Source organism: Neolamprologus multifasciatus, chromosome 1 (assembly GCF_963576455.1).
Source record: "Neolamprologus multifasciatus chromosome 1, fNeoMul1.2, whole genome shotgun sequence".
Taxonomy (NCBI): Eukaryota; Metazoa; Chordata; class Actinopteri; order Cichliformes; family Cichlidae; genus Neolamprologus; species Neolamprologus multifasciatus.
Window position 1 is genome coordinate 11,249,731 of NC_140439.1, and position 19,587 is coordinate 11,269,317.

A 19,587-nucleotide genomic window follows, 5' to 3' on the forward strand; every position below is an offset into this window, starting at 1 on the left:
AAGGCTGGAAAAACAAACACGCTGTTCAGTAAAGACTGTAGCGTGACAGACTAAATATACAGTAAGCCATAGTTCAATAAAGTTCAAACGCTGACTTGGCTTATGTGAGTGATATTTGGTAATTGATATGTGTAGACTTTCTGTTAGACCCGTGATCATAACTGCAGCTTGCTCACTTTAATGATTTTAATGTGCTCGTGCGTCTAACTGTAGGTCAGGTCACTGTAGGAAATCTTTTTAGATATGTTTTTGTTGTTTATAGTGCAAGACAACAAGATCAAGCCCAACAGACATTTTTCAATGTGTTCTTTAGGTGATGTGTAATAGTTTTCTTCATAGAATACCTGGGATCATTTAAGACTGCTGTTATTTTATGGTCACTACTTTGTTTAAATTTAACATTTACTTAAAAATGACACTTTGTGCTGTTTGCATTGTCTTATGAATCTTGATTTTAATTTTTTTATTCAAGACTGTAAAATGTATTTGTGTTGTATTTTTCTTGCCTCTCTGAACCTCCTTGCCTTTTAATATTTGCAACCCTATTAGTTGTTCAAATAATCTTTTTTTCTTCCCACAAAGGGAGGAAGTATGTATTTGGTTCCATCTGTCTGTTTGTTTGCAGTCTAGTGTCCACAGTTTTCAAGACATCATTTTCAAATTTTGTGTGATGATCGATACCAGTGACAACTTGAGTGGATTTCATTTTGATGAAAATCGTGTCAAGGATCAATCAATAAAAACTTTATATTACCCACAATTTTCTATGGATTGTCTTCATACTTCACAACAATAATTGAGGCAAATGAGTACCTAGGTTGGTTAAGCATTTGACCTTTACCTTCATTGTTAGCGGGGTTAAAGTTGATTTTTAAATAACATCAATGTTTTTGCATAGCCTTTGCCCTTTGGGGGGAGTTATGTTCTCTGGGTGTTCTTATTTCTGTCTCGATTGACTCATTTTTGGAGCCAACCTCAACTAGCTATCCGGTCGTTAAGTCTGACGTCACTAGCCGTGTCTGGGCCTAAACTCCGCTGCAGGTCCATATATCAAAGATCACTATGGCATTACTGAGAGTTGAAAAACTGTCTAAAGTCTTTCATCTTTAATAAAATGATCAGCGTTCTGCTCTACCAGGTGTAACAATTGAGTTTAACATCCAGGCATCCATAAAAACGGAATTTATGACATTTAACGGAGTTAGAAGTTAGCAGGAAGTTAGCTCGCTAGTTTCTATCTATTTACAATATAGCATGTCCTGACTGCGGGGTTTTGGAAACAAATTAAAACGTACAGCTCTGTTATCACTTCCAACATAAATGAAGACAGAAAACTAAACAGCAGTGACATTTGTAGGGTTACTGAAGTTTGGCTAGCTGGTATATAATGAAGTGCTACGTGACCGCTAGCGACACAGCTATGTTAGCATAATATAAACAAGCTAACTTTTTTTCCACTCGATAAAAGTTAACGTGAGTGTTCTCGGTGGTCAGGAACAAATGTAATCGCATGGCAGGATGCTGTAAAAGGACCAAACTTCAGCCAGGAGAACAACTGAGATAATCCATCCACAATACGAGGTTAGTCATTCATATACTGCTGCATGGGCTGGGCTGTAGTTACATCATAAGGTTTTAAAAACTGAGCTTAAATAAATGATTAGCGGTGATAAAAGCCGAGGGAGGTCAACAGTGATCACTGACTGTTTTAGGAGCTTTTTGAGATTAAATAGAAGAAAATCCATAATATTAAACATGTTAACAACACAAAAGCCATATTAAACGCAGACTACTTTAGGCCCAGAAGTAGGATTTGTCACGTCATCACGTAACGACCGGATAGGAGGAACTTTTGTTTGTTTTGGTTTGGTTTTTTTGTCCTCCCCACGCGGGAACCTCCAGGACTTGAAGAGAATTCCTGGCAATGAAAAGGTGAGAAAGCAGATAACTTAGCAGAGGAATCTGTTCATGAAGGAGACAGAGATACTGAAAAAAGTCCATATTATGGCACGAAATGATTAACCTCCTAAGACCCGAACTCTTCCATGGTGTGTGTTTTTAATTTCTCCTTGATATTTGGGCTGATTGGGACCTGATGAATGTAAAAACAAAGTATTACCAGATTTATTTTAACCTAATTTTTGTTTCTAAGAAAAATGAGAGCCACGTATGAGGATATTCATTTAAAATTTCGATAGAACAGTTGCAGTATAATGTGCTCGTAAGTGGATATCAGGCCCTTCTAGAGCAAGATTTAGTATTATGGTCTAAATAACCCAAAATGCGATGTCCACATATGTGGACGCCAGGTCCTAGGAGGTTAATAGTGATGGCGAGAGATCTGGGATGGTGAAATACCAGGCTGACATTTACATGTAATACAAAGGAAAGTAGGGGGGGGGAAGCACTGGCTCCGGTAAGAAAGAACAAGTCATCATTAGTAGTTTGAGAAGAGGACTCGCTAATTTAAATAGCACACATTTTTTTATTATGAGGAAATGTCTGACTGGTTGTTATAATTGGTGTCATGAAAGAGAGTCAGAGGAGCACGCATTGATATCATAAAGAGGGGGTACAAAGAAACAAGGGGAAAGATAAGTGCCAGCATACAAATATTAAGGGTAGGGAATACATACATACATTAGCGATATGTGTCTGTGTGAGAACTCAGCAGTGGGACTGTTGTAAAGAATACAGTTCATTTGGACTACAGATTAAACTATGACTGGATAATGTGACAGGAGGCAGTTATGCAACACGTACAGATGTATTTAAAGCCCTGAAAATAAGAAGAAGGCTGCAGTGTCTAAATGTTCAACTAAAACTACCTGATGTCTACCTTGGTCAATTCCATTGGGACCTTTTGAAAAGTCATCTGGTTTGGTGTCTAGTACAGACTACCCAACAAGTTTTTACCTCAGTTGTGGTGGGAGAAAGTCGAACATTTTTATTAGATTGCTAATATGTGTGTCTGTGCAAAGCACCCATAAAGTTTATTGATTTAACCATCATAAAATTTCTGGCTTCAGAAAACCAACATGGCAGCAAGTCTAAAATGAGTTGGTTACAGTGGCTTCTTCTATATATTTATCAGATCAGGAGGTTAGAGCTAGGTGTGTTAGTCAGTGCTGATGAGTTTCTGACTTTGGCAAAACTGAAAAGGGCGTAGTTGTGGGAACCAGATGTAGCAGTGAAGTGAGGAAAAAAGAATTACTTCGAAACAAGTGCCATGATAGGTTTCTTTTTTGTGACCTCCAAAAGGTTTTTCTTTGTCTGCAGACTGTCTTCAGTTGACCTGTGGTGCTACGCGAGTATTCACTGGTATTTGTGGATTTACCCAAGTAAATTCAACAAGATATTCACAGATGTTTCACAAACTGATTGACAGGCTTATTTACAGCCCTGAGACTCTGGTATAACTGGTATAAATGTAGAATTAAATTATCAGCATCATCGCCTTAATTAAAGATTGATGTCTTCTACCCTTGATGTAACATAGTAACACACCAAGGGTAGAACTTTTCTCACAGTATTACACACTGACTAGTGTCACCTGCAATAAACTGCCTGATATTTTCACACAACCTTTGAATAACATAATATTATGAAATTAGCAAACTACAGTTTGTTTTGCAAGACAATAATCTGCAACACAGATCCAATATCTGATTTAAAAACTCAAAAATGAATCAGGGCATAATTCCACAAACTAAAAAAAACCCATCACACATATTGACAGCTGAGGTAAACAGCAGACTGACAGCCTGCTCTCACTACATATACACAGCCGCTATAGTTGTTTATGCTAGGATTGTACACTTCAATTGGGAGGGTTAAGGAAACAGAACGCAGAGCTCACTGCAAACTCTGAGCATTCAAAGCACTTTATACACTTTCCTCATTCATCCATTCACACAAGCTCTTTTTTTCCATGCTTAGATGCTTTCTAGCTAACATTCATACTCCAATGGATGCATCAGAGAACAACTTGGGTTTAGTATCTTCCCCAAGTATATTTGGCCATTCAGACTGGAGATGCTAATGATTGAACCTCCAACCTTAGTTGGTAATTAGTAGGTTACGTCCTCTACCCGCTGAACTGCAGCTAACTCAGAAGACATAGTTCGGAGTCGGAGTTCAGAGTAGCAATAGATGGATGGAGCAAAGGCAGGGGTTGATGGCTCTATAGGTTAATTTTAATAGTTATTAGATGCAAAATTCAAGCCAAATTCACAGCACTTCATCATCAAACTACCACAGACACAGCACATACCCCACCTGACAGCTTACAACTGTCAAATTCTACAGAAGCTTTATGAACATGAGGATAATTAGCTTAGCTGTGGTTAGTTTTGAATTTTATAGTCTCGAGCGTACACAGCTGCAGCTGAACACCTTGACAAATTTGAAGTCATTTACAACTGCCATCAGTTAAAGGTGGTTTGACGGTTAAAGAACCAGGTATGAACATGTAAATTCAAATGCGTTTGCATTTTACAGAGAAGGGTTTAAGATTACATTAAATCTTTAAAATAAAAACAACTCTTGATTACTAACTAAATACTACAAACAACTAGGGCTGGGCGATATGACCCAAAATTCATATCTCGATATTTTTTACCTGGACGGCGATATAAGATATATATCTCGATGTTTTTTTAAAGCCATAAAGTAAGAACAAAAAGAGAGTTCTTAGTCAAACAGAGCATAGATGTACATAAAATTTACTCAAAAATAAATTATGAGCATTTATTAAATAATAATGCTCCATAAATAAAAGAAAACAATGTTGTTTTTGTGCATAACAAAAAGCTCACAATTGTGCAGTCAAAATGTAAACTAAAAGACGCTGAGCATAATAACAAAGACAGATTTCACAGCTGCTCTGTTCCCAACTTCTACTGTGTGACTGACAGCATTGAGTTTGAAATCCTCTTCGTAACCACGTCTCTTAACAGGTGCTATTTGTGGTCCTTATACACAGTAGGGCAAGCCTACTCAAATGGCGGCCCGCAGGCCACATGCGGCCCAGAAGCAACCTGCGAGTGGCCCTGCCTGTGGTCCTGGCAGAAACACAGAAAACGCAAAAAAAATAATGAATTTAAAAAGATTTCAAAATTCCTACAGCGTACTGTAGACTGTGAATGCAACACTCCTAGTAGCCTAGCAATATTTAACCCACAATGCACCGTAATGTAAATATATTAAACTATCGTTGTAATGTATGATGTGACAACAGCAAGTACAGTTTAATTGCGAGTTTAATAATCTTACAACTGGAATTGTACTACCATGGTGAGGGTCCTGTACAGCCCAAGAGAGAGCTGCAGCAGCTTCCCTTCGTGTTTGATTCTTGCCGAAGATTCTGAAACAGTGAAATTCTGCATGCTGGCCGTGGTGGATGCGGTAATAAGTGACAAAAAAATTAAAGTAAGTGTGACATTTTCTATTAAAAACGTACCCCTGTCAGACAGTTCAAATATTCGAGTTGAAGTTTTGTGAAGTTCTGGCGTCAGACGAGTTTGAAATGCTGTTAGATGACCTGAAGAAAACTGATTTAATGTCTATAGCAGGAGATGGGTTCACAGACAGAACTGATAATGCACAGTTGTGCATATATGTCCGTTTTTTGGATGGAAAATTGCTCGGCTTACTACCGTTAGAGGGACACACAGCTGGCGAAATAATGTTTGAGAAGATTTCAGCTCTTTTTGAGGAAAATGGTCTGGATATGAAGCGTGTCTGTAAACTTGTGACAGATGGGGCTCCATTCATGGCAGGAAAAGTATTATTATTATTATTATTATTATTATTATTATTTCAAATGTGCAAAAAAAATAGTTAGTTATACCTCCCTTTTTTCTTTTTTTTAAATAAATGGACCTGCATTTTTGAGAGGTCACCAGATTTACAGGGGGGAAAGGAATAAAAAAATTACTTGTTTTTCAATACAGTTGTGTGGGTTTGAAATTGATCATGGTCTGCTGTTTACTGGCTGCAAAAAAATATCTGGCCCAGATAAACTCCTCTATTTGAAAATCTGGCCCAACTAACTTCTTAGTTGAATAGCCATGCCGTAGGGTAATATTACGTTGAAGCACAGTACGTATCACTCCGCGAGGCCCCTCGGTCGCCGTAATGCTCTGACAATCCATCAAGCGGTGCAGCACTGTAGCTTACCAAAGTCGTACTAAAACATTTTTGACAGATTGCTGAGCGTTGTGTACCACATAAAATCGGTTCGCGGCCATCAAGCACAACCAGAATTCATACATAAGGCGCGCTGTCAACTTTTGAGAAAATGAAAGGATTTTAGGCTGTGCAGCGCCTCTGGGCTGCATGGCGTTAGCGTGGTTAGCTACCTAACGCGTTGACGGCGTCCAGCCCCACGCACGGGGCGATGCGCAGTAACTCGTTAACGGAGATTTTCTGTGTCCATCTTGTGGCTTCCTGCAGGTGAAGCGATGGGGGAGGAGGGGGAGTTGTGTTCAGTGAAGGAGGGGCGAGTAGCGTTGCGTAAAGACAAAAGTGGACGAAAGAGAGGCAAACTTGCGGCTCCACAAGTATAGTTATAACGTAACATATACTATATCGATATAAAGGATATTGTCACATCTTATATCTCGTATAAAAATATATCGATATTTTTTAAAAACTCAATATATCGCCCAGCTCTACAAACAACCTGTTGGCCAGGGTACAGAGTCCCACCATATACAAGTTCTTTTTAAAAAAAAAAAAGAAAGAAAAGGAACTTAAGGCCATTTTAGGAAGTTTCTGACTTTGTAATGTTGCTCTAGGACCAAACAGTTCAGGGGACTTCCCCAGTGTAAATACCCACTGGGAGAACAACATCAATTCCAGGGAATTTTTTTCTGCCTGCTAATAAAAAAATGTAGCTAACTGTGCAGCTGCATCAATGCTGGGAGAGTACCTAAATTGAAAAACTAGCTAAGAAATACCCTTCAAACAGCGTTTTAGGATCTAAGATTTCCTGCAGTTCCAACAGTTTTTAGAAGTAGAAACGTGCCTTGCATTTTATTTACGTTTTTTACGTGTAGCCCATTGGTGTAGCCAGGTCTTTGATTTCCTGATGAAGCTGTGGGTCATATTTAGATGTCCATATGTTGTAGCTGTTTGTTATGCTCTCTGCAGTTAGTCTACTGTATGGCTCGTGGATTCCTTTCAGTTCAAAAACTGCACAGTGGGAGAGCCAAAGCGGTTGAACATGGCTCCACTTTTACCCTGACACAATGTGGCAATATCTAGCAATCATTATCAGTCAAGTATGTGCATGAAAACATTCCTGGGTGATTGCTTTGTAAAGTGCGGAGTATTATTCGGCTGTTTGCCTTGCAATCATAGCAACGAAAGATCAAATATATTCTTTGTGAAATCCTGCCTGGTAGCATTATAAACTGCTTTTCAGTGTTTTGATCTCCGATGAAACTGTATGTAGAGTCATGAGATAACCTCGACTTTTAGTGGTGGTATTTTTGATCTGAAGGTGCATTTAGGAAGTAAAAGAACATGTTTTGCCTACCGGCTTTTCAGTCCCTCTGTGTTGTGTTTTAGCTTTGTCTTGAATGAACACAATGGTAAGGGTGATGAGGTAGTTTTTAGCTGATGCTGTTTTGATAAAAAAAGGTGGGGGGCACGGTATTTCCCCTTGTTTTTGTACTTATGTTGTGGTGTGCGTTAATAGGACTGTCTCTAGCCATGATCAGTGTATTTAGTTATTGATATATATTGCTGATATATGTGTGTGTATGTGTAACAGAGGGGTGAGAGTAAAAAAAGTTGTGACAGTTAAATGTGTTTATTTAGCTCCAACATCCTTCTTGCACTCTTTGCCACCAGTGTTTAAAAATATATGACTGCACTCTTCCACATCAGCTCCCTCCTCTTTCCACTTACTTCCTTTGTCTCTTCCCGAGTCAGCAAAGAGTGTTTATACAGCCGTGTGTGTGTGTGTGTGTGTGTGTGTGTGTGTGTGTGTGTGTGCGTTATCAGAGTAAACAATGGCCATGCAAGCAAGGGCTACCTCGTCTCTCAGTTAATTTCCAAGTTGGTGTCCATGTCACATGTGACACTGAGTAAATGTTAACACAGTTTTATAACATTTTATCACAATTATTACACATTTATCTCACATCGATTGGGAGGCAAATGTGTCAACTGTAAACTGGAGCTAATACGATGCATCGATTATGGAAATATGAATTGCAAATTTGTTGTTTTAGAATTTGTCTCAGAAAAACATGGATGTGGCCTGCTGTAGCGTGAACCCGTCACAGGTTGTGTAATGATCCTCTTTGTAATGTGCCCCAAAAAACACTAAAAATGTTAGTTATACTTTAATTGGCATTAAATAAAATTATAGCAGATCCTAATTATATGATATAAATAATGTTACAGCAATAAAAGTAATAAATACATTTTATGTAGTTTTTAGGATGCGTGACTTCACAAACTTATCAAGGTAGTTTTTTTGTGTTTCATCGCTGACCTAAAGTACTGTGCAAAAGTCTTGAGCTAATTTCTTATATTGTTTGTAAGCAGCCAGACTTTTTAATGTGCTCTTGAGTAATAGTTCTCTAGTCTTTCTGAAGGTCTTTCAAAGGTTTTCTTTGGCTGCTTTTTCACCAATTTTCAGTGCAGTCCTTGTTTCTCACCATTGGAAATCACCTCAAGCTGATTCTCAATGAGCTATTAACTGAAACCTTAGCATATCTCAGCAGGTGTGCAGTGCGTCCTTTAAAAATTGTGTAAATGGGAAAAATGATGGACAAAAGAAAAAAACTGTTTGCCTCATATACTGTATTGTGATTTATGTTTGCACAAGTTTTAACAAATGGCTGAACCTATTTTCAATTTTTCAAGCAAAATCGAAGAAACAAGCAGTGGCTCAAGACTTTTTATTTTCAGTGTTTAGGAAAGGCGGCATTAAATCCAGCTCGGTGTCAGGAAGTTTGAGATTTGTTAAGTTCCATTATTGTGTTACTGGCAGCATTTATCATTTGGAAGAATGTGAATTGTAGTATTATCATAGAAAAACTGATGGGGGACGTTGACAAAAATGTCTCCCCGTGACCAAAGATTTGATACCTGTAAACAAAAGCGAAACCAAAAGATGTGCTCACGAGCCACGAGTTTGTGGTCGAGGACATCTTTATGTATGCGTTTGGGACAGTAGCTGAGAGACGGCTCGGTGAGGCCTGGGAAAGTCCTCTTATATCATGTTTTCACAGTTTGAAAGTTAAAGGCAGGGCCTGTGTGCTAGGTAAAGCTATAACATCCTCCACAGGTGATAGCCACCGTCGAGCCTGTTTACCCGCTTTGCCTGTTGATCTTGCTAAAAGCCTTTCACACCCCATGGATACACACAGACACTAAACACAAGTGTGTGTACCCAGTTTAAGCACACACATTAATAACAACTGTAATGCCATTCTTTGTCGAGTGCTTTTACAGGTTCAACATTGACCCTAGTGTTTAATCTTCCTGCACAAACGACCGTCACTTAACATGCAAACAAATCTTTAGTCACTGTCAACCAACTCCCATGTTCTTTGAGAATGTGAGCATGAGGACAGAGCCAAGACCCTTCTGTCCCCCGAGACAATTAAAATAGTAGACTCTCAAGCTAACATTAGTTAAAGTCAGCGCTCTTGTGCAAGGACAGACGAGACCTGAGATTCAGTTTATTTTAAAACCACTTGTGTTCTCCATCGAACCTTTCAAATATTAGAACACGTTCAGCTCATTTCCTACAGAATCCACTGTTTACGTTGGAACAGCCTAACCGCCATGTTGGACACTTTACTTGTGTGTCCCATTTACGACCTGAACACAAGCAAAGAAGAACAGCTGTTAATGCTTTCCAGCACTGCTTCAATTCATTTAAAAATGAAGCTTGGATTCATACATCCCCACCCTACCCTGCGTTATCAGCCGCTGCCACACGATGTCACTGTGGCCTGTTCGTTCTTTCATTTCCCTTTTTCCACCTTCCCCCCCTTCAAACTGTTGACTCCCTTTCCAATAGGAAACAGATGGGAGACCTTTGCTGTGGGCTACTGCCAAATGGAGCAAATTCTCATTACAACGTCTGCAAGCTCTGTTTATTCTCTCCAAGCCTCACCTCCACCCCTTGCACCACTTTGCCATCTGATGTGTTCAACACTTGTTTCCGATGCAGACGTGTCATTTTGCTATGCCTCGTTTTGCTGATTACAGGATATTTATCACCCTCAGCACAGAATGGCAAAAACAGACATCATTTGTTTTGTGGGGCTGTTTAGAGTGATCTGTTTTATCACTGCTGGGGCTGGGTAATAAAATGATCTCGATAATTATCATGAACAAGTTCCCATAGTATCGCTAATAAATGGAGTAATTTGTGATGAACGTGAACGAACAGTTAGAGGAGAGTCAGACGTTGGCACAAGATGGAGAGATCAAAATGTGGTCAGACGCCATTACTGATTTGGAAATAGTTTAGGATGACAGCGCTGTAGCATTAGACCTGCAGCCACGTTTCTTGAAATTTATACATTTCTATTTATATCCCAGTTTTAAAAGCTTGATCACAGTGCAAAATAAAAAAAAAAAACAATCAAAGTGATTTGCAAATAATTTGAATCATGCATTTAATTGAAAATAATGTACAGGCAACATATTAAATAGATGTCTTTGTTTGGACGTCAGCAACACATCTGAAAAATGTGGGATTGGTTAAAAAAGGGACTGGAAACTTAAAAGACCAATAAAGGACTGGTTATGAAAAGAGCAACCCAGGAGATGGAAAAGGTTGTATGGGCATATAGTTCTTGGTGTGTGGTTTTCATTGATTAATATGAAAACTAAACTATAATTAATACGATTAAAAGAATCAGAGAGTTCAGAAAAATCTGTGTGTGCAGGACAGGCAATGGCCGTGACCCTTGAACTGTCAGGTGATGCTGTATTAATAACATCATTTTCTACATATAACTGCACAGTCACAGGTGTGTTTCTGAAAATCTGTTATCAGTGAACACATATCGTCACTGCAGCCAAAATATAAATATAAATTAATCATAACTAAACAAGAAAGGCTACAGTTTTCTTTGAATCATGGCGAGGGAGGATTTCTTGTTTTTAAGCAATGATGCCACAGTTTGTGATGGTATTAGAGTGCAATAGTCTAAATGGCACGAGTAACGTGCATATGTTTGAAGGCTTCATTAATACTAACTGATATGTATTTCAGGCCTTTACTGATTTCAGCAAGACACTGCCAAACCTCATTTCTGCATATATTACAACACCATGACCTCAGTAGTCTGGAAGTTAGTTTAGAGGCCATGGTGACTAAATTATCAGAAGTTTATCCTTTGGGGACTTAAGCTAAAAATCAGGAGTCTTATGTGTGTTTGTGCAGCAATTTTCCAGAAAAAAGTTTAATCTAGCCATGTCGTATTTTTAAAAAAAAAAATCTAATCACAACTGCTTTATTGTAAAGAAAAAAACAATTAGCCTTATGCAATATATATGTTTGATTATATATGTTTGATCGAGCTGCTTACATGCAAAAGATGACTGGAGACGGTGCTTCATATTAAGCTTTTTGACTGAGAACTATTTGTTATTTAATGTATTCAAATGCACATACGTACATTACACTTGACTCTTTACATCCAGTCGCGCACACTCTCACATGTAATAAGACCATTTTTTCACTACCTGTTCACCTCCGTCCTCATTCACGCTGACTGTACCTGCAAACTTTTTCTCTCAGTATTACACTTGATCACAGACAAATCCCCAGCTCTGTTTGAGTCCCCAGTCTAGAAAGCGAGCACTTTGAATGGAATATAAATGACATCATTACGTAATATTCAATCTGTTGCTGCAGCAATATCCTATTCCACAGATAGCCACCTTCACCACCCTCCCCATATGCTCCTGACTCGTTGGTCTCCTGTTCTTTTTTTCATGGAGAATATTAAAGAGTTATTAAATTAATCTGTGCTCGCTGGCGCATGTTATTGCAGTGCAGAGATTTGTGAGGTGAATGAAGCCGTTGGGCCGCACCCTAAGCTGATTTATTAAGGGTGCCAGGGAATCACCAAATAGACCTGATAACCTGCTTTATTTTGCATAAGTGAACACTTTCCCTCAAATCCTCTTATGTGGCTCCCGTCCTGCCTTTTTTTTTTTTTTTTTAAATACAAGTTTAGCTGTATTTTTCTGTGACCTGAGGCTGTCCAATGCTATCGTCACAGTCTCTTTGTTAATGCTATTAGGAGAGAGTAATAATCACAAAAGAGTGAATTGCATGAGACATGCCTATGAAAAGCTTTTTATATGATGTAATTTTTCTCCTGTGATTGATTGTACTTTATCTTGTCCCTGCTTTGGCTGCGCTCTCTTGCTGAAAATCAAGCTTTTCTCCTGGTGGACTTTTTGCTTTCTTTCTTTTCTAATAGGCATGCCGGCTCTATTAAACTCTCTAAAATATGCAGAGACAGTGTCATCCTGACCGTCACATAACCACGGAAGTGCTGCTGGGCGATTAGGAGTACAATGTGACGTTCAGAGTAGGAAGAGCAAAGCACAAACTCCATGCAAAAAATTGCAAAATGTGTTTGCTCGATTCATTTAAAAAGACGGTTAACGTGAATTTTCTGACTCATGCAGGTGCATCGACATCTGTATTCCTTCACTGAGTCATCGCTCTCTGAATGAAAGAGTTTACATAATTGATGCATAGACCGCTGAGGGATGCAGGTTGAAGCTGCTCAGCCCTGTGCATGTGTTATATGCATAGCAGGGCATCTGTGTGTTCTCTCACCCCTACACAATCAGCAGATTTAACACCCGCTGATTCCACCCCAGATTCCTAAACTCATTTATCAGAGTGTATGCCAGCAGTGTAGACATTTAATCCAGCGTGAGATTTTTGGGCTCCTTTGGGTCAACAGTTTAGCTGTTGTTTTTTTTCCTTCTTGTTCTTCATCTTCTTTCTTTTTTTTTTTCCAAGCCTCGAGACAAAGTCTGCTTTCAATTATTTCTGCAAAATTGCTTTACAGGGTCCATGCATGATTAAATATTCATTATGTTAAACTAAGCACTTTCTTTGTATATAAATCCATATTAGATTTGGCTGGCAGGCTGCCTGAAGCCACATGAGAAGGATTCCTGGAGCAAAAAAAAAAGGGGGGGAAAGCCTTGGACCTCCTTAGCAGCTCCTTTCTCCTGGCTCTGTTTGTTTTTATTCTGATGTAAATGATGACTTGTTGATGTTTTCCTACCTTTTTTGTCCTCCTGGCCAGGCACACATGGATCTTCTCGGTTGTGGTGTGGGGTTGGAGGGGGATGTTGGAATTTAAAGTGGGCATGGGAAAAATAAACAAGCGTGTCAGTCGGTGCAGCGGCAGGGGAGCTGATCGTTCGGAAAAAACTGGACCGTGTCTAAAAGAAAAGCTGTTTGTGTATGCATGTGTCTCCAGCGCAGCTTTGTGCGTCTCCCTGTGTGTACACTGCGTGTGCTTGAAAAAACAGAGGGCAGGGGTGAAGAGAGAAGCCATTTCATTTCAAATAGGACCAGCTTCCCTGAAAATATTTACCTCATAGTTTTCTCTTTCCAAGTAAAATTGACCTCTTTGATTGCCCCAAAGACTTCATGGAAAATAAATTCAAGAGTATTTGAAATTCCTGAGTGGATTCGCTGGGGCTACCTAGCGTGAGCCCGTGTTTATTTGTTTTGCAACTGCAGGCTGGATCAAGGTTGTGTTGACTCAGAAGGTATTTGGTTTGCCTTCTGCTACAGACGTCGTGAAGGGGCTCTTACTGCAAATGGACAGAGATGGGACGAATCTGAAGCAGCTGTGTGCTCTCGTTTTATTAGAAAGAACAAACTCTTCTCATCTGTCTGCCATATAGTATGTTCAAACATTTGCTGCTGTGGTGTTGTGTCTATAGCTTTTTATCCTTATTTCCCACAACCCCTGTCCAATAACTGCATCTGTATTTGCAGCATTCTTGACTTAGGCAGTGCAACCTGTTCTGCGTGGCTTGGGGTGCAGGTGGTTTGAAGTGGCTGAAGAATCCATATCATTCCTGAATGAGCTGATTGAGCTGGACAGACATAAAAGAGAACATCATGTTCTTTAGAATAACAACCAAAGAAAAAGAAAATTCAGTCCTGACCTCCATGTTCCAAGCATGCAAGAGGCAAGAGCACAGACAGGCATAAGACTGGAAAGACTGGTAATGGAGTTGCTTCACCAGAAACACAGGATGCACAGTCAGACATATAACATTTAATTATTGTATCATTTCCTTTAAAAATGTAAAAATGTAAAACCATCCACCATTTAAAAAACTGGGAGCTAACTTAACATCTTTTTTCGATTTTAAATATCGATTTTTGGTCACTTAAATTTGCATTTTTGCATTTTGTGGCGCTCATAAAGTTTTGTTGTTTTTCCAGTGCAACTTGAATGAAAGCAACACTGACTATGACTAACTATAGATAGAGTTAATATTGCCAGAGTCAATAGGAACACACCTAGTAGGACATGTGACACTTTAATGGCGGTTTTACGCTTGTCATGCATGCATGGTAATCCGCTGCGTTACGCTGCTTTCGCCGCAGCAGGGCTGAAGACACGAGTGTTTAACTGCGTCAGCGTTTTACCACCATTCTAACAATACATCAGCACATAAGGTCAGACATCCACTGATTGTTTCTGTAGTTTGAAAACACGAGATGTCCTGCTATATCAGAGCTGTAGTGGCAGTACTGTCTGAGTGGTGAGTGGTGAGTTTACCAGCAGTGGCCTGGCCTTTAGCATTCAAATAGTTGTCTCAGTATATACAAAGAGACTGCAGTGCCAACACTGCGTATAGGAGGCGTGAACTCTGAAATTATATTTATATTGATATTACATTATTATCCATCCATTCCCTTCTGCTTATCCTTATAAGGGTTGGGGTGGGGGGTGGGGGGGGGGGGTGGAGCCTATCCCAGCTACCATAAGGCGAGAGGTGGGGTACACCCTGGACAAGTCGCCAACCTGATACAGGGCTAACACTATTATATTATATTATTAGATTAATTATATTTTATCATATTCAATTCCAAACAAAAGCATGTCTTATTCTTTGGCTTGATATTGAAATATAATATTATGTTGTGTTATTGTAGGTCCGGCAACTTGTTGTTGTGATTTAGCAACAAATAAAACTGAATTGAACTGAGAATAAACCAACTGTGCTTAACTTTTGTAAACCATCCATCAGGCTAACCTCACCTATGGTTACTATTTCAGGATTGTGATCAGATGCTGTTTTGCCCCGTTTAGTAAATCTGGCTCTTAGATTCAAGACCAGCAATTTAGAGTTGAATTAGTGAATAACAACTTGCTAAAGTAATTAGTCTTTTCTTTTTCCTTTTTCCTGCATGCTCGACTTGCACATACAACCGTTGCATGTGCATCCCACAGGACTGAACTGTTGCCTTAGTTATCCAAAAGAGTTCAATTGTATGAAGCGTGCAAAACTCGCTGGCTTGAAATGGGCTCCTCTCTGGCCTAGATCATGTCTATTTGGGATGGAGGCTTATCATAAGAAATGTTACTAATGTTGTTATATGGATGCATTTCTATTTACCAGGGCTGTAAAGCACACAGTATTTGAATCGCAAGGACAGAAATCGAATTTAGAGTTGCGTATCTGTTGCTAAAGTATTGATTAAACACCGGTCACTCTACATTGACCGTGCATTGTCCTTTATCCTGTGTGTCTAACCAAACGCTGTGATTCCAGTTGAATATGAAACCTCCCTCACAGGATATGACTGGCACCTGGAATGAAGAGGGCAAATGGTGAACAATAGAGGAACAAGGGCTTCTCCATTATGAGAATTAATCTAATCGCAGCTTCTAGCTGCGAGCAGGCTTTGTTAATGGGGCTTGTACAGTCAATTATCTTAATTGTTCCATTCACAGAACCTGCTGCATGTTTCACCAGCGACGCTGGAACTTGAGGGATGAGCTCCATCACTCTCCTTAATTGTAATCGTCAATAGATTCACTTATGAATGTCAGGACGTCCATAAGGAGGATGAGAGTAATGGCAGGGCCATTCAGGGGTGGAGCCGTGGGTTACTGATGTGAAGCCGATGGAGGCTTATTGTGAGCCGTTCTGGACATATGGTGAAATTCCACCGTTTGGTACTGTGTGTCGGTTTAATTAGGTCACAAATAGCGTGTTATTTTTTGTTATTTTAATTTTCATGCTAAGCTTTCGAAAATGACATTTTCATAACATTTTGATTTGTCAGATCCTGGTTGAACAAGAAGACTATTACATATATAAATGAGAGTGGAAGTCCTGTTATCGTGGATATCTAGCCCAGTTTGCAGCAACACTCGTGCCCTTTTGCCAAAATGTCATTGCTGGCAACGGCTAATGCAGCTTTCAGAGTCATCCAGTAAGTAGGGTGGTCTGCAGCTCTCCTTTCTGCCCACAAACTTTATGCGGTGAAATACTCAGAGAGGCTGTCACACTATCGCCCAACTGGGAAACCCACTCCCAAATCGGTCGACTATACCAGGGTGGACTGAAGAGAGAGACCCTAAGGGAGGGGGGTGAAATCTCCAAAGTGCTTCCTCTCTCTCTCTTATGTGTACTTTCTCGTTCGCCTCTCTCTGCACACATTCACTGGCTGATGTGACTCGTTCAATTTGGAATTGCTGGAGAATGACTAAAATGGAGGCCCTGTGAAGAAGGTCAAGCACTGGCAGCTATTAAATTCACTTGTCTGAGATATCAAGTGCTCTGTTTGATGAGTTGTACCACTGTATAATCACTTGTTCTCTCTGCCACGGTGGCCTTTCCGAGCAGCGCTTCACAATGTTAGAGGTGTTATAAATTTGCAAAATTTAAATAATAATAATTTTTTTTAAAGCTCGTAGGTTGTTAGGGGGATAGCGAGGATGAGTGCGGATGCTGAAAACATGTTAGAAAAGAACGAGACCATTGTGCTCTTGCATCATCTGTTGGTTTTGTTGGAATGCATCTTGCTAATTTAGTTTTTTTTTCTGTGGGGATGTAATTGACTTTTAATGCATCAAATTGTGCAGCAAGCCGCACCCTTCTTGGTTACTGTTGGAGTGCCTGCCGATCTTAGCATTCCTGCATGGCACAGTCACAATGGCAGATTTACCACTTTAGCTTTACACCTTTTATAGTGTTATAAATGTGTTTAAAATCAGACGGAGGAAGACGATCACATCAGCAGGTTATATAACGTTAACTTTGGCTGCAGTTATGTTTAAAGAGAACTCTGTAAAAGGCTCTTTAAATAAACTCCAAGCCAACATCTGTGATATTACGCAGAAAGACTGTGTTTAATAAATAAAGCAGCATGGAGATGACGAGCAGGAGGGAACTGCTAATTCTTACCTAAACTCTGATTCCATCCAGGTCACTTAAGCACCTTGAGGAAACTGTTGTGATCTGGCACTATATAAATAAAAGTGAGAACGAGAGAAACTAGACTTAGACACTAGTTAGACAGTAACTGGAGATATTAATGATTGTGGCTTATGTTGAAGCAGAGAAACGCACCGTGTAAGGGACTGCTCACACTTTAGCTCTTGTGATTTGGATTTTGGAAATCCTGAGCAAACCTGGACAGCAGCTCTTTAAATACAAAGCAAAGCTCTCACAATGCGTGAAGAAATGCAGTGTTTAACAGGCTGCCAATTAAAATAGCATTTCTACTAATTACACTGACAAATGATACACAATTTAAAGTGTGGCCGTACCTTATTTGAGTGAAAATTGTTTTAATTTCCATATTTCTCTGGAGCAGGTTTATACTACGGTGCAGACCAAGAGTTTCACCTGCTCTACATTCACTGCTTGCCAAAGAAGATCTTGATTTTCAGTGACCCTTCGAACTCATCAGCAAACTTAAGCGCACAACATTATTTGGCTGGTGCTCAGTCCAATGCAGTAATCACATTACCTCTGAGCGAAGCTGAAGACGTTTTTATAAATAAGCAATCAGCGCAGTGGCAAATTAAATTCAGAGCTTCATAATTAACCTTGGTAGGAAAACTCATTTAAGTCTCTTAAATCATCAAATGAGCTCAGGTAAAGCTAAACTTGATTATGCTCGGAAGGAAAAAAATCCTTTTACCGTCTTTGAGGTGAGAAAATACTGTCATTTATGGGAGCCAAAGCAGCTCTCTATTTGAGCTGTTTAATTGTGGCTCACACATCAATGCAATTAAACTCGTCAGAGGAATACTGACTTTCTGGTTGAATTCACAATGTTAATTAGCCGGTTGGGATTTTTTGAAATAAGTTATTGCTCTGCTTTATCTTGTGCTCTGGGTGAGTGATTCTCATAAAGACTAGAGCTTTTCTCTGTGCCTTCCTATCATATGCAATGTGTGGGGTGAAGTTGCAAACTAATTGCAAGGAAGTGTGTAACTAATGATTTCCACAAAGCTGCAGCACATAATGTGTTGCTGTTTAAAATGCAAATTTCTCTTTGTTTATTCAGAGAGCATATTCAGATTCCAGCTTACAAACCTTGTACTGTTTCTTGACTTGGATGCAGTTCAGTTCTCTAGTTTCCTTCTAACTACGCTCGGGAATTATAGATGCTTATGCCATGTACTTTGCTTTCTGTTTGTGGCATCAGATCAACATTACCTTATGATATACAGAGAGAGAGAGAGACTTTGCCTAAGACTGAGCATGCATTATCTGTGCAAAAAATGGGGTGCTTCTTAGTTAAAAGCTATTAACATGCATAGTAAAAGTTGTCTCGTACACCACACTTTGCCTTGTGAACACTGTAAAATGTAATTACAGTGGTTACAGGCAAGTTTCCTTTAAAATCAGCTTAGGCTGTGGTGGTTTTCCCAGCTTTGCCCATGACCTTTGAAGCTGCCACTAGTGGCCAGCTGTAATTCATCAAACTCTAAACCTTCCCCAGCGCTTGGTCAAACATATGCCTGAGAGTGGCCACTGACATTAAATTAGCAGGGCCACCTTCTAAATAAGACATTAGCAAAGGGCATCAACAGTTGCCCAGTTTTTGTATATATCAGGGCTACGACTGTCTTGGGGCTAATGTTTTGAAATCGGGGACACTGGGATGCAACAATGTAGTTATGTGGCTGTATTCTCATGGTTTCTACCTCTCAGCTACTGTTTTGTTCACTCAACGATCTGGTGAATTATGAAAGCAAGTCTCTAGAGGACTGCCAGGAAGTTTTAGTATGGTGATAGGAGTGATGATACATAGATGAAAAATCCTAGTTACCTTGTGGTTTATTGTGTACTTTCCATTAAGGTAAATGAAGGTTTTCCCTTCGCCTGTTAAGTATCTCTGCACACAGTTCTCAGCACTATACGCTTTTGGACGAGGATACATTTTTGTACTTTTGCCTCTGTGTACTATCATGATTGATTTTAAATCAAACCATCAAGATGTGTAACTGGACAATTGACTGGTAAACAGTGTCATGACTAGGTGAGGCCTGTTGCCTCGTTTTAAATGACACTTTGAACAGA